Raw genomic sequence first — 15,063 nt, 5'->3', positions numbered from 1 at the left:
AAAAATACACACATTCCATTTCTCCCTAAACATTTTAAGCATCGAAGTATTTAACTAACATGTGAAATAGCGTGTGAAAAAGTGGTAGTTTTAAGCTTTTCTCCTAATATAATATGGAATCGCGTATCTAAAGAATTTAATAACGATATGATTATAGTCGTGTACTGCGACAGGGCTGTATAGGGCTGTTTCGCCTCAATCTTCATGTGATTTCCCTTGTAGCCTACTGGTCTACATGCCTGACTACCAACTCACAGGTTGTGTGTTTAAATCCAGCTGGTGCTGGACTTTCATTTTAACAAACATTTCTTCGAAAAAATAGAATAGCAATATTATGGACAATCAATTGACTTTTATATTTCAAAGTATCACAACATGATCGATTCTAAGTCATTTTTGATAACAATGAATAGTCACCTTCTTCCCTTCTGACAACGGTCCCTGCTTCTGCTTCCTGCTTCTATTGTGTGTGTGTGTAATAGAGTAAATTTTTATAGAGAAATGGAGGCTGGACAGTATGCGTTACAATATAAACATTTATATTGATTTAAATAGTCTTTTGATTTAAATCGCAAACGCATTTTTAATTATATGTGTTTTTTAATCATAATCAGGCTAATGCAACATAAATTGATACAGTATCTTTGTCTTCTAAGTATCTTAATAAACTTTCAGCATAACTTTCTGCCCGTTTAGATTTATTTTTCTTGGGATTTTGGGATCAAACATGGAAGGATTAGATTGTAATCGTTTTTATTTTTCAAATACATTTTAGAAAAGTGTAATCTATACCTGCATTTATAACTTAGTTTTTAAAATTAGTCAAGCAATATGAAGCATCTCCTTTTACTTTTAAGTCCCTTAAATACATTGAGCACAGCTTTCTCACCACTTAAGATTGCTTTTTGATACCATCCTTACACAAAGCAGAAACTTTCCGATGACATACAGTACAAGTGGAAAGATTACAGATTTTAATCCTCTTTAATTTTGTTACGTTATACGTTTCAGGAACGTTTCATCTAAACAAACACCCCAAAACTATTCTCGATTGTATTTCTGAATGTTATGTTACACCTACAGTAGTTCACTGCTTTAAATACATCGAATTAAGAAAGTTATGTGTAGCACTTTAGATCTTTTTTTCTGAACCAGGGAAAACCTGATCATGTTTCTCTATAACAATAATAAAAAACTTTATTTTAAATATCACCTTTAAAAGTGGCATCTCAAAGCAATACAGTAGATCGAAAAACAGTTAAAAGGGACCAAAGTAAATACCAGACAAACGCAAACACGTTTTTAATAAAATGCTTTTATTCATTCAGCAGAGAGTGAGAGAGACATCCAGCAGAGAGAGACACACACACCGGTTTCCATTGACAAAATTGTTTTTTTTCAATTCCTCTTGTCTAACAGGAATGTTTTATTTGTGGACAGACTGTTAGACTAGAGGAAAAGAGCGCCTCCTTCTACGAAGCATTTCGTTGATCCGATCACGAATTCTTTTCCAGCCGCACGCAGTAAGGGTTGAGAATCTCTGATTCACCATGCTACTAATGGTTTCCCGGAGATTGCAAGGCAAGGCACTTTTGCCTCTGGACCCATCGAAATTAACAGACGTGATCCACCCCCAGTAAATTTCAAAAGTCACAAGATTTCGAAACACGAGGGCGGCGTAGCGGTCGGCTCTTGCTTTCCCGTCTATGCCGATGCACTGCAAGTACAACCCCCCCTCCATCTCCTGAGTGATGGGTAGCAGTTGGACATCTGGGAGAATTATTCGTCCCACTGGCGTCTGTGAATTCCGCTCTGTAAACAGTGCTTCCTGGGGGTAGAAAGACGGCGGGGACAGCATCAACAGATTCCTGCGTGGTGGTGAACGGAGAGGCCGGGATGGAGTGTCCTGAGGCGGTGTGTGCTCTGCGGGGGGCAGAGCTTCCGCCAGGCATTGCAACCTGCGCGGCGGGGGAGGCACTTTTCGGGAGACAGCTGCTCAACTGTTTGACTGCTGGAACATACTGTCTCCTTCCTCTGCATTTTCAGGAGTGTCTCTAGCCTCCCAATCCTCCCCAGTAATGCATCGTACTGCTCCCGCTGCTGCCGAAATGTCTCCACACAGGTGCTGCTTCTACAGGTTGGCACCCTGGCCAGTGGCCGAGAGCAGAGACCCACGGCCTGTGGCAAAATAACATAATTCATGTAAGAAATAAAGTCACACAGTAGTATTCATCAGTCGCGGAACAGACATCAAAATAAACTTTTCTTTTTTTCCGTCTTACCGCTTTCTTTTATACTGTCCTGGTGGTAGATTTCGAAGATCGTTTCGCCCGTGCGGTGTTTTCTTGAAGAACAGGCTACGAAGAAATAATTATAATTGAATTTAAAATTCAAAACGGCAATAATACCTTGTAATATGCGCTGTAATCGCGTATTTCAGATGAAGTCTGCTGTATTTGCTTACCCTTCGCTCTTTGGAAGCTGGGGCGGCAGAAGCAACCCGTCTCTTCCCGTAAAAGGTCTTGGTCTCCATACTGTACTGTGGTCGCTGTAGTGCAGGTTCGCAGTTTTTTTTGTGATGGGAGCTCACCCAATCCCTTTGTGTATTTATGCTATATTCACATGTACGGCTAGAATGTTCATTGTCTTCCAATGAAAGGCGGGTGCCTCTTGCCGAAGTCTGGAGACATTAGAGGCTTGCCACACCCGGACTGTTAAACCAACGCATTAGCACGTCAAAGCCCATTGAGGAGCCGGGCGCAATAATTGTTTTGTCCCTTGATTTACTGATCTGCATTAATTATGGAAATCGAGTTCCTGCTCTTTGCAGACGACCTGGTCCTGCTGTCCCCCACAGAACAGAGGCTGCGCCAGAATCTGGCACTGCTGGAGCAGCACTGTCAGACCTGGGCGCCGACAGTCAATCTGGACAAGACCAGAGTTATGGTTTTCCAGAAAAAAAGCCAGACCTCAGGGAAACAGGTACAAATTCACACTTAACAACACATTAACACCTAACAACGGGAGCAGGGACGAATAAGGCCAGTACCCACTATTGTTAAACATACAGAAAAGAATATTAAAGTATTGAATATTAGTATTGGCTTTAGTATTAGCCATACAGAAAATTAAAGTGCCCCTTTTCCATTCAGCAGGTGCCTGAGCCGGTGTGTCCTATCTTCTGACAGTCACCGTTGTGAATGTCTGTAGAGTGTATCTTATTTTTAGTACTAAAATAAATACTTAGTACTTTAGTACTAAGTACTAAAATACTAGTACCGAGGGAGCGTCTGCATTTATAACTTCGTTTTTAAAATTAGTCAAGCAATATGAAGCATCTCCTTTTACTTTTAAGTCCCTTAAATGCATTGAGCACAGCTACTCACCACTTAAGATTGCTTTTTGATACCATCCTTACACAAAGCAGAAACTTTCCGATGACATACAGTACAAGTGGAAAGATTACAGATTTTAATCGTCTTTAATTTTGTTACGTTATACATTTTAGGAACGTTTCATCTAAACAAACACCACAAAACTATTCTCGATTGTATTTCTGAATGTTATGTTACACCTACAGTAGTTCACTGCTTTAAATACATCGAATTAAGAAAGTTATGTGTAGGACTTTAGATCTTTTTTTCTGAAGCAAGGAAAATCTAATCATGTTTCTCTATAACAATAATAAAAAAACTTTATTTTACATATCACCTTTAAAAGTGGCATCTCAAAGCAATACAGTAGATCGAAAAACAGTTAAAAGGGACCAAAGTAAATACCAGACAAACACAAACGCGTTTTTAATAAAATGCTTTTATTCATATAGCAGAGAGTGAGAGGGACATCCAGCAGAGAGAGACACACACACCGGTTTCCATTGACAAAATAGTTTTTTTTCAATTCCTCTTGTCTAACAGGAATGTTTTGTTTGTGGACAGACTGTTAGACTAGAGGAAAAGAGCGCCTCCTTCTACGAAGCATTTCGTTGATCCGATCACTAATTCTTTTCCAGCCGCACGCAGTAAGGGTTGAGAATCTCTGATTCACCATGCTACTAATGGTTTCCCGGAGATTGCAAGGCAAGGCACTTTTGCCTCTGGACCCATCGAAATTAACAGACATGGTCCACCCCCAGTAAATTTAAAAAGTCACAAGATTTCGAAACACGAGGGCGGCGTAGCGGTCGGCTCTTGCTTTCCCGTCTATGCCGATGCACTGCAAGTACAACCCCCCCTCCATCTCCTGAGTGATGGGTAGCAGTTGGATATCTGGGAGAATTATTCGTCCCACTGGCGTCTGTGAATTCCGCTCTGTAAACAGTGCTTCCTGGGGGGAGATAGACGGCAGGGACAGCATCAACAGATTCCTGCGTGGTGGTGAACGGAGAGGCCGGGATGGAGTGTCCTGAGGCGGTGTGTGCTCTGCGGGGGGCAGAGCTTCCGCCAGGCATTGCAACCTGCGCGGCGGGGAGAGGCACTTTTCGGGAGACAGCTGCTCAACTGTTTGACTGCTGGAACATACTGTCTCCTTCCTCTGCATTTTCAGGAGTGTCTCTAGCCTCCCAATCCTCCCCAGTAATGCATCGTACTGCTCCCGCTGCTGCCGAAATGTCTCCACACAGGTGCTGCTTCTACAGGTTGGCACCCTGGCCAGTGGCCGAGAGCAGAGACCCACGGCCTGTGGCAAAATAACATAATTCATGTAAGAAATAAAGTCACACAGTAGTATTCATCAGTCGCGGAACAGACATCAAAATAAACTTTTCTTTTTTTCCGTCTTACCGCTTTCTTTTATACTGTCCTGGTGGTAGATTTCGAAGATCGTTTCGCCCGTGCAGTGTTTTCTTGAAGAACAGGCTACGAAGAAATAATTATAATTGAATTTAAAATTAAAAACGGCAATAATACCTTGTAATATGCGCTGTAATCGTGTATTTCAGATGAAGTCTGCTGTATTTGCTTACCCTTCGCTCTTTGGAAGCTGGGGCAGCAGAAGCACCCCGTCTCTTCCCGTAAAAGGTCTTGGTCTCCATACTGTACTGTGGTCGCTGTAGTGCAGGTTCGCAGTTTTTTTTGTGATGGGAGCTCACCCAATCCCTTTGTGTATTTATGTTATATTCACATGTACGGCTAGAATGTTCATTGTCTTCCAATGAAAGGCGGGTGCCTCTTGCCGAAGTCTGGAGACATTAGAGGCTTGCCACACCCGGACTGTTAAACCAACGCATTAGCACGTCAAAGCCCATTGAGGAGCCGGGCGCAATAATTGTTTTGTCCCTTGATTTACTGATCTGCATTAATTATGGAAATCGAGTTCCTGCTCTTTGCAGACGACCTGGTCCCGCTGTCGCCCACAGAACAGAGGCTGCGCCAGAACCTGGCGCTGCTGGAGCAGCACTGTCAGACCTGGCGCCGACAGTCAATCTGGACAAGACCAGAGTTATGGTTTTCCAGAAAAAAAGCCAGACCTCAGGGAAACAGGTACAAATTCACACTTAACAACACATTAACACCAAACAATGTTTGTATTATATTCCCTATTAATCAAACTCTACTCTACACAGAGAGGGGCTTGTCCCCTCCACCCGCCCCTCTCTGTGTACAGTAGAGCCTCCTGTCCAGCCAGCACATGTCCACAGACACTCACAACAGCGACATATCATAAAACGTTTGCACATATAGTTAAATTATTAGTTGTTTTTCAGGAAGTTAAAAAAAACACTTGAAATACTGACCACGACTTTAGAAGCATAAATTACCTTACACTCAATTTAAACACAAGCTTTTTAGCCCTCTAAGCTGGTTCATACAGAAATGTAGAGAACCAGGATCAGAACACACAGCTTCATTAGCGAATACATATGCAGGACAACTGGAGAAGACGTTTTACAGTGGATGGATTTTTAGAAACATCCCATCAGTGACATCACTGAAGTCAACTCCTAGGTAACTGTCGTGTGGATAGTTTCACAAGAATCAGACAAAGGTTTAAGCATCGCTTGTTCTAGATAAAACTGCAAATAAAAAAAAACAACAACCCATAACGTACTTCTTTGCGGCTCTGTTTGCCCAAATCATATATTCACAACGTGAAATTAGAAAATAATATTACGTAACCAAAATCCGCAATATGGAAACAGAACCTGTGTAATTGTTGACAGATGATGTACTCGTAACATTTTTACAAGACGAACTACAACATTTAAAAAATGACTTGTATGTACTTGATATCTCTAATCAATCCACGGCGATATAGTTAAAGCAGAGTCCCCGCACAAAACGAAACTAAAACGCCCTGGGCATACCGTTGCGCGCTTCTTATCAGTTGCTCAAAAGTAATTTGACCGTATGAAATGCATAATATAAACCTAGAAACATATAAGTGAGCAGTATTTACGTAGTATCGGTGTCAAGACATACCTCTCAAATACTGTAAATCAAGTTAAAAATATCTCAAGACCGATTCTGGTCATAATGAAACCATGTTTCATGTATGAAGTACCGAGACCAGCCATATACTGTATGTTTATGTTCCAAAATTAATATCGTTTATGGCCTTCACACGCCTTACAGTATGCTCCTATTCTTTTTATGCTCAGCTATTAAGATTTCCCTTCAGTGGTAAAATTCCATATAAATATTCAATACTACAACGGGCACAGTAAAGACGTTTACAGTAAATCTTTCTACGACAGACCAACGGACCACGAGTGCCCCTGTCGGTCAACCAATCACATACCGCGGTACCCCGCGTCATCTTGCGTCATCTTGCGCCAAAATGCGTGACGCCGTAGCCAATTACCTCCAGTACGTGTCTGTACCGGGCACTTTGAATGGCTGCATCTGTATAAATTGAATTGTTCTATTTTTCAGGCTTGCATAGTCTTATTCATATTTCAGTTAAACCTTTTCTTCTGCAGTAATTTCATTTGATATTAAAATTAGTCCTGACTTAAGAATTTTGTAATAAGTTTCAGTTTCAGTTTAATCGTGCCCAGAAGCTACCAAAACTGGTAATGTTCACATAATGTGTAATGCAAAAGCAGCAGTTGGGGTGGGAAACAAAAGGCATTTCTTGGTATGAATCCTAAAACTTCATAGATGGCGTTCTAGGACTTCTCGCTTCAGATAAAGCTATCAATACATCACAGATTTCTACTCAATCAATATCAGCAGTGTTATCACTACCGAACGCTAAATATAGATCCTGGCAATACTTCATGAGTTGTTCGTTAGAAAATTGTTTATGGTTTTTTTTAAACATATTTTCAATACCAGACAAAAAGTCGAAAGTTTCAATTTCATGCATCTGATGAAATCTCTCTTCGATGGAAGTTATAAGTACAGTACATCCAAAATACTGCGGAATCAATCAAATTTACATGTTTCTTGTGGATCCAGAAGATCATTTTGAGAATCAAAACATGCCTGTCTTTTCTTTTTTCGAGGACGAAGGAGTAGCAGCAGGAGTAGCAGTAATGGCAAGAACGTGTTTAGAGTTCAGCACTTCTAATTTCTAATGCAGAGCCATCGACTCGGAAAGCACCGCCCGCGATAAAAGAAATTGCAGAATTGGTCTGTTCATGCTGCCTACACGCTTTGAATTGCTGGCATTTTCTGCAAGCGTTCCTTTTTGAGGGTTCATGAAATTCCTCACATTTGAGCCAACACTAAAATATTTCATTCGGGGTCGCCTAATTCATAATGCAAACCGAATCTACAGGGGAATGCTGTGGCACATGAAGCCGTTTGTTAGTCTGTTGTGAGGGGTGGAATGGAAATCGAGTTGGTGAATAGAAAATGAAACAGGAGTCACTTCTTGAGCTACGAATTCCAAAAAGTATGAAAACCTGTGCATTTTAACAGTGCAGAATACTCACAAATTGCACTGAGTTGCTTGCTTTCTTCTGCTGCTTTTATATTTCAGTCATTCACTGTCAGCTAGCACTGGAACAATTCAAGAGAGGTAAAAACAGAAGCTGTCAGGAGTGGGATTTGAACCCACGCCTCCATTTGGAGACCAGACCACCCAAGCCAGCTGGAAAGACACATGTCCTTGAGTCTGGCGCCTTAGACCACTCGGCCACCCTGACAAGCAAGAGCAAGTGGTGTGCTGAATGCACCAGTAGTTGATTAAACTGAGTTTCTTCCCTGAAATGATTTGCTTGCGAAGAGCCAAGTTGCCTTGAATGGATCTTGGAAATCAAATATACGGATGGATTGTTATTCGGTTGTGAGTTTTGAGGGGCGTATTATAATTGAGTTGGTGAAAAGGCGCTTTTTGTTAGTCTGTCGGGAGGCTGCACAAGGTGTTTAGAGGGAGAACTTCTAAAAGGCAGGCTCCATAGGTAATGATCACATTTTCTTGCATGCTAATCGAAAGAAATATTAAGAAACTTTCCCGATACCAGTTTTTTACAAAAGTAAAGGCACACGGCACATGTGTGCCACATCACTTCCGAGTTTAGTGACAACTACCTCAGAGATTGTAAGCTGGGTAGTTTCAGATAACATCACTTTTTTTTATCAAAGGTTCAAGCAAACCCGAATACTTTTGCAAGAGACATTTCAGAATCCCAGTCCAATCCAGTACGATTGCTGGATCCTTCGAATTCGACTGAACTATAGCACAGATCTGCAGTCCACCATTAGAATACTGTGGGTGTGTTGTATAAGCCATACCGCCCAAAATAGTTCTAAAACAGGAGATGCATCCTCATTTAGGAATGTGGTATAAAGTGAAATGGTCTGGGAAGAGTCCTACGTTTCAACAGTTCAAAATAGATGTAATGGGGTATTTACGGACTCTTTCGAAATGTAAGAACAACCTGTGCGGACCTTATCTTTATTTACGTCGTGTAAACGTTTTTCATAAAGTGTAATTGTATTATAGCATGTGCCACTGACGATTTTCTTGATACGTTATATGTGCTCTTGTTTGTATTGTATGTAGTTTTGTTGTTCAAATAAAACGTAAAAGACACAACTTTCCGGATGCGGCTGCTGTAAAAATAAAATGACATCAAGGGCGCTGTACGCAGAGGTGTGAAGCCTGTTTCATAGAAGAACTATATCCAGAGGTGTTAAAGAAGTCTAGATCTCACTAGAAAGTGCTGGATTAAGGCTCCAGCCCCTTCAGGGGCTTGGGTTTGAATCTCACCTTGTTAGGTGCTTCTGTTGAGACCCCTTCCAACTGACTTCAAACGAAAGGGAGGGAGCTGCTTTTTGGCAGTCTCTCGAGAAACTAAGCAAAGTGTTTAAAGATACTTTGTCAGCTTGACATCAAGGCAGAAAACAAAAACTTTCTTGCGTCCACTCAAACCAAATGCGGTTTGCCACCTTTTGCGTTATGCAGGGAATGACGTCTGCCGATCACTTTTGAGTCAATGCAAATCGTAGTGTGCCCTCCATTTTAATGTTGGTTGTGCTAGCGTGCTGCTTCTGTCTGTGAAACTTTATGCAATCAAGGCATTTAATGTTTTTTTTAATAATTGGAAAAAAAATGTACTATTTTTTTTCTTAAATATTGATGGTTTAAAAACTTATTTAATGTGAAACAGGCATTGTGATTGTAAAACGGTCAAAATGTTAGTGAAGAAATCAGTAATGTGAGGAAAGGTGAATTGTGGGAGCCTCTTGACTCCCTGTGTTGTGTTTCTCTCTCATTCTACTTGGAGTGGTGCCGTCGCTTCTGGATAGTCTGTCTTGGGTCATTCCGGACAAGTCACGTATAACTGTGCTTCACCACAAGAAGAGACACCTCACTTGCGAGGATCCCAACAGTATATTTCCCCTTTCAGAGCCCATGGGAGTGAATTTCATACACAATTAAAAAAGCCTAATTTTATTTAGAGGCTTAAGACACTTTTTTAATTAAAAAAGTGACCTGAAACGCCTTAGCTTTCAGGTTTGCTAGAACCTGTAATAATAAAGTGGTCTCAAACTTTCATTGTCTGATGTAGCTGCCTCTAAAGTTGGACATGATGTTTTGGAGATGCTGAGATATTGAGAAGAACTCAACTACATGGTGAGAATTCTAGGTTCAGCACCAGCAGATGGTGAAAAACTCTTAGCTGACCCCAACCTAATTTGAACATGCAACTTTCTGAGCTAGAATCAACTACACTACCACTGTGCCCCACCCTATAGTCTTCTTTAGCTCCCCAAAGGAGAAAAATCAGTGTCCCAAAAAAAGTGCTTCCCGAAATGTCTTTAACAGTGTAGCAGCGAGGCTTAATAATAAGGCAGAATTAAGTGTTCTGAGCCTTCCCAAATGAGGCCCCATTTCTCTGTTCATCTCTGTGGTGCAGCCACAGAGAAACCATTCATGCAAGATGTTTTCTTTTGATAAGGACAGCTCCCAAAGGGGGATGCACTTAGCTAAGCCTGGCTATCATGATCAATGGTCATCCATTGGCGCCTATCTGTCTAGGGAGTGCCAGTTGGACGTCTGGACTGCATTACTAAGTGTCAGGACTAAGTGACTCATATCTCACCTTGATCAACCAATCAGGGACTGGTAGGGCCGATTCAGATTCAGATTCAGATTCAACAATTCTAAAGGGAATTCAAAGGAGAATTCCAGGGCAGGACGGCCCAGGAGCAGAAGGCTCCCAAGGGCAGGACATTCTCGCAGCGCGCCTCCTGACCATCCTGAGACTCAGCCCGGACAACCACGGAACGGCCAGTGTGTCCGGGTGCCAGAACTTTCCTTTGTTCTAAGAGTCTAGAGTGGAGGTTGCCAGAGAGTAACCAGCAGCAGGCCTCGTGAACAGGTCGGAACTGTGGACAGCTGAATCACTATTCAGAACTAGCTCTTCATCAGGAACGAACCGGTCCTCTTCCTGACTTGCTGGGACCCACAGTCATCTTTTCTCCTGCGCACAAACTTTGCTAGTTAAAGCCAACAGTGAGCATCAGCAGCGCACCGTCGCAAGCCGCACAGCACAGCCTGGCACGGAGCCAGAGAGCGCGGATTGGACAGCATCAGCCTGCAACTGTTTCTTTGTGCCCGCAGGAGATCTGAATCCCCAGAGATTGGATGAGTATTCAACTTCAATGCATTACAGCTCGAGAATTCAATTGTTATCCCAACCAGTTGATATCAATTTAATTCCTAAGAGTTATGTACTTGTTTGAGTATCTAATGTAGAAGTTGTAACCAAGTTCACTTTACGAAACGGTCTTAATGAATGATATACTGAACGTATGTCCTCTTGATATATGTAACTCTTTGTAACTGACCGAATATACCTTTTGTATTCTGATAACCCTCTCGATAAGATCTGTTAGGTTTATATGCATATTCTACGTATTAATAAATGTATCCTCGTGTATTAGTACCTGTGTGTGAGCGTTTTTTGAGTTATGTCGCATGGTTGGATTCTAAAGCCATCAAAAGAATCAACTTTGTGATTTACTGCTACAATTAATAATTGTCTCAGTAAATGCCCAAACCCTACAGAACTGGTGCCTTCAGAGAGCCACTATGATTACATATTTGGCGTCCTTGAACCAGTTTTCCCTACATTATTTGGCGTCCCTGGCACGGGCGTGGCAAGACTGAAATGAGTCAACCAAGCGGAATAATTCAATAAAAAACGCCGCGGGTTTCATACACGACAATACAGTGTGCTGAAAGCCGAAAGAAAAAGTTCCCCTTGCTCTTTAAGCAGTGCTTGATTGTCTTGTGATCTTTTGCAATCTACCGGGTTGATTGCATACTTGATCTTGTGGTTTTCTGTGGTAAAACTGTGATTTCGTACTTAAAAGTAATACTCTTTAAGTTAACGATGGTTGCTAAAAGGTCTGAATTCGAGTCGCTATTAAGCACTCTCTCTAGCAGCGACAGGTCTGACCACGATCTCTTCCATATCTCCGTCAGTGGAGAAGCTAGTAGAATAAATCTCCATTCTCTGAGAGAGCTAGCGAAGGACATAGAGAGATTTGACCCCGCAGTGTCAGAGAATATCGAGAGTTATATTCAAGACCTCAGGTATACCCTGCAGTACCTGCCAAACGCCACAGAACAGGAGAAAGTGTTTCTGGTCAGGAAAACTACCAGCAGAGCTGTACATGAGTGGATGGCTAGGCAGATGAAAGAAGTCTGTAATGATTTAGAGGAGCTGTGTCAAGCACTTATCGAAGAATACAGTGCGTTTATTGACCCGACTGCTGCGATAGCCGCCGCTCTTAACATTAAGCACGAGAGAGCAGAGTCCCCTCGCGAATATTACGAGAGACTTAGACGAACTTATTTTGCAGGGCGAAATGATGAGGGTTGCGAAGAGAACACACATTTCAAGGGTTTATTCATTGCGAATCTCCACCCGTCAGTCAGAAAGATGATCTTAATGCATACAGATGCACAGACCATGAAAATGACTGATATTAAGAGATTCGTGCAGAAAGCCTGGGAGTATGATGACCAAAAGCGCTCTGAGCAAAAAGCTGTTAAAGCGTCTGTGTTCGCCGTCAGAGCCAGGAGGGTTAACTCCCCCCTGCTCGAAGGAGCACAGGCTCCTGAGCTGGCTAAGCCCCGTTCCAAAGCACTCACACGGGACCGCACCCAGCGTCCTAAGTGCCATGAGAACACCGGGGGAGGGAAAGGGCTAGAAAAGGCTGAACAAAAGGATTCAGTAGCCGCCCGCCTGGCCAGGCTTGAACAAGCTTTATTAGGACAGGGACAACCGCTCCCCAAGGCTGCCGGAAGCACGAATGAGCTGATACTCTTCACTGGAGGAGGCGGAGACCCGCCCCCTCTCCCTCCCTCAGTCTATCTGATTGAGCGGAAGGGTTCCCGCCTGGATGAATTCAGCCACTCCCAAGTGAGTGCTGACTCCACCCCTGAAGTCACAGAGCAGGCAGTAAAACACAGAGGAAAACAAGAAGCTTTTACCTCAAGGCTGCCATGGGAGATGTCTTACCCAGTGAGACACTGATTGACACTGAGGTTGAAAGGTGTTTGATGTCACACGGCAAGCTCAAACGGGTAGAAAAAGAAAAGGGCATGCGACTCAGAGAGGAACCTTTGGTGGATCACCAGAGAGGCAAGGTGTGGAAACAGGTCAAGGCTCCTAAGCCTTCTGTACAGAAGGAAAGGGGGGCCAAGAGGCAGACTGTGCTCACAAAGTGCCCACCGAACACAGAAGCCTATGCGGAGATTCCTTCTGTTCCCTCTGGACAAGAAATAAAAATATTTTCTTGTTCCCCGGATATACAGGGAAGTCGTGTCCCGGCTGAGGTCACAACAGCCTCCCTGCCACAGGAGCGGTGCTCCAAGCAGCCGGCTGATCCACCAGGTAAAGCACACACCTTTTACGTCCCTAAAGAGGAGCAGATCTCCCCACCTGGCGATGAAAAGGAGCTTTCCCTGTGCACCCTGGCACCCAAGAGGGGTCAGGACCACCACCCTGCAGTGGTGGAAGGGATCCAGATGGCAGGAGAGCAGGTTGGTGATGAAGCCCTCACCCTTAGCCCTGACAGGTCCTCTATTAGTGAGGATCTGCTTGAGCAGCTGTCGCAGGGCCACCGCCAGGTGCCCCTGGTGCAACATTCACAGGTTAGACAGGAGGTCCAGCTGGACGCTGAGACTACTGCGCTGTGGACACACCTGATCCCAGATGCCGATTCCCTCTGCTGTGACCCAGGGAACCTGCAGTCAGGTAATATTATTTCTCACAACTACCAGGTAGTGAGTGAGACTGACCTGATTGTTCCTGCCTCAACGGCAGGGTTGCCAACACACCCAGTCCCCCAGAAGGGACAGGGAATGAAAGCCGAGCCGGTTTTCTTACAGCCACCAGCTCAGTTTGTCAGTCTGAGTCTGACCAACAGTGGTTCAGCCAGACTGGAGCTGGATGGTCAAGCCACCCGCCTGCCAGTGCAGGACATCGCAAAGAGGGGTGTCAGAATCCCCGCCTGCACTGACATGGGCCTGGTGAATGATAGTGAGTTCAAAGACAGTGAACTAGCTATCCCAGTGCTGGGGCAGCTCCCTGAATCCCTAGGGAGGGAAGGGGGGAGCGAGCAGGTGTCCTACACCTACCCCCAGCGAACGATAGAAGGATTCCTCAATCGTGAAGTGTGCAGGGTGGACCTGAACAGTGAGAATAGGGTAACAATCCCAGATCACTCAGGTGCTCCAGATGACCACTCAGCCGAGGGTCAGGCATGCTCCACCGCTGCACCGCCCCCTGCAGGGTTCCTAGAGCACAGGCATGAACAAATCGAAAAAGCAGATGCCCTGGAAACGGATGAGCAGCATCAGCCGCTGCGTCAGATCTCCCCAGATTTCCAGGATGTTGGTGCCCAAGATGCCACAGGGCATACTGAGAAAGACACCATGTACATGCTGTGCCAGCTTAGAAAGGCAACAGTCACTCAGAAGGAGATGATTGGGATCAGCCACCCGAAAAGACTTTTGGGAGGACTGATTGCTGCCACCACTGTTGTGCATTTGCTATTTCTGGTAGGTTTGTGTGCTACTGGCACTCTCACCCTGACTGCCCCAAGAAGGCAGGGGTCAGAGATGCCAGAGGGTAGTGACAGACTGTATCGACAGCAGCGAAAGTTGGAAAGCTTAGGGAAAACCCTACAGGCAATTTCCTATGCAACAGGGTTAAATCTTATTCCCCAATCAGTGGACATGATTGTTGGTGTTATACAGTGGGTTTATGCTTGTGTGCAACAGGCCAGAATGTTGACACAAGACCTGTTAAGGGAGTTTAGTGCCACTGTAGCCAGTCTAACCACGGCACAAATCCCAACCCACTTGATTCCACTCTTCTCAGTAGAGGAGTATGTGACATTAACCCCATCGCTCATAGCTCACCCAGAAGGCAATCCAAGATTGAATTCGGTTCCAAATCTTGAGATGGGTATGGCTACCAAAGCTATCCATTGGCTGTGTCTAAACGATTCACCAATGAAGGGTGTAAAGCTACTAACGAGCAGAGGGAGGTTAATGAACCCCATGAAGAGCAGGTGGGAAGTAAATGGCTGGTCAGCACACCACATTTAACAGACACTGTGACTTGTGACAGGTATGATACAGCTACCACAA

General features: G+C 43.8%; 1 non-coding gene across 1 annotated transcript; it reads right to left on the bottom strand.

Annotated features, from left to right (window-relative positions):
- Nucleotides 1-7,979: 7,979 nt before the first annotated feature.
- Nucleotides 7,980-8,092, bottom strand: trnal-caa (transfer RNA leucine (anticodon CAA)). Its single transcript has 2 exons — nt 8,055-8,092; nt 7,980-8,025 (listed from the first exon to the last, which is right to left on the bottom strand). It is a non-coding gene; the product is annotated as a tRNA-Leu (tRNA).
- Nucleotides 8,093-15,063: the final 6,971 nt, after the last annotated feature.

The sequence above is a fragment of the Lepisosteus platostomus genome, assembly GCF_059453375.1.
Source record: "Lepisosteus platostomus isolate fLepPlt1 chromosome 5 unlocalized genomic scaffold, fLepPlt1.hap1 SUPER_5_unloc_2, whole genome shotgun sequence".
Taxonomy (NCBI): Eukaryota; Metazoa; Chordata; class Actinopteri; order Semionotiformes; family Lepisosteidae; genus Lepisosteus; species Lepisosteus platostomus.
Note: the sequence above shows the minus strand (reverse complement) of the source record. Positions and strands in the feature narration are given on the sequence as shown.